A 1,149-nucleotide genomic window follows, 5' to 3' on the forward strand; every position below is an offset into this window, starting at 1 on the left:
TCAAACTCTCGCACCTGTATTTCAGGCAGGCGTTCTCCCTGCTCTGCTGCATCATCCTTGTTTCCCAATACCGAGCCTTCATCTGCGGCAGAAAAACACACCCACCTTCAGTTGTGCCCGACTGTGCCGCAAACGAAGATGAGGAAAAGGAAAACACTTACCCAGTTAGCCAGAGCGTTCCTCTCTTGAACTGCGATCTGAAAAAGCCAACACACCAGAAACCCATGTTCAGGGCTCTAAGGGCCACGACCATCACCTGCAGGGGGCGCCAAGGGGTCAGTGTGTTGGACACAACTCCCATTACCTTGTGGTTGAAGGTGAGGTTAGACTCCTGCAGCTCTTCCCGCATTTCTTCCACTTCTCGTCTGTGAGGGGGACAATTGTTTTCTTCAGACAAAACCCAACACTGGGTGTGATTTTCAATCATCTGCCAATGTGGCCTCCTCCTCTTATCTGTCCCCTCATACAATTGATCCTGACACAGGCAACACTTTCACCTGACTATAATTGGACTGTGGGATCAAAGCTGTTCTTACAGCCTTTCCTTCATCATTTTTCTTTGCCTGCGGGATCAAAACCGACAAAACTTCCTTACCCGTTTTCAATCTTTCCCTCAGTTATTACATGACAAATGTCTTTTGTCATGAAGCTCTATTCTCCTTTACCTTCTATCCTCACTATGGTTCCCAGGTTTGCAAAGACCAGCACCATCAGATGCCACTACTGGGCTTATGGGAAAGACTCATCCTAGGACAAACTGTTTTCCTCCAAACACCACCTCAAGGACGCTGGTATGGAGCTAGTTTCCACAGTCAGGCCAACACTGGGGATCCGGATATGTTTAGTAACGTAATTGTTTTGTGCCTTATCTTTCTGTGTCACTTAATTCGCTCTGGATACATCCTCTGAATTGTAGTGTATATTACTTAATTGAGTCCTCAAAATGTACAAAGATTAACAATCCAAAGGGAGGGAGGAGTCAAGATGGTCGAGAAACAGCAGGCTGAGATGACATCAGGTAGCAGGAGACGAGCTAAATAGCTTATCAAAACATTCCAAACACCTACAAATCCAACAGGAGATCGAAGAGAAAAAGAGCATCAATTTGAGAAACAGAAAATCGACTACTTTCTGAAAGGTCGGACCCAC

At 46.0% G+C, this 1,149-nt stretch overlaps 1 long non-coding RNA gene across 1 annotated transcript; it reads right to left on the reverse strand.

The window, feature by feature from the left end:
• Positions 1 to 14: 14 nt before the first annotated feature.
• On the reverse strand, positions 15 to 369 carry LOC132009365 (uncharacterized). Its single transcript, XR_009401881.1, has 3 exons — positions 305 to 369; positions 162 to 197; positions 15 to 82 (listed from the first exon to the last, which is right to left on the reverse strand). It is a non-coding gene; the product is annotated as an uncharacterized LOC132009365 (long non-coding RNA).
• Positions 370 to 1,149: the final 780 nt, after the last annotated feature.

The sequence above is a fragment of the Mustela nigripes genome, unplaced genomic scaffold, assembly GCF_022355385.1.
Source record: "Mustela nigripes isolate SB6536 unplaced genomic scaffold, MUSNIG.SB6536 HiC_scaffold_17292, whole genome shotgun sequence".
NCBI classification, from domain to species: domain Eukaryota; kingdom Metazoa; phylum Chordata; class Mammalia; order Carnivora; family Mustelidae; genus Mustela; species Mustela nigripes.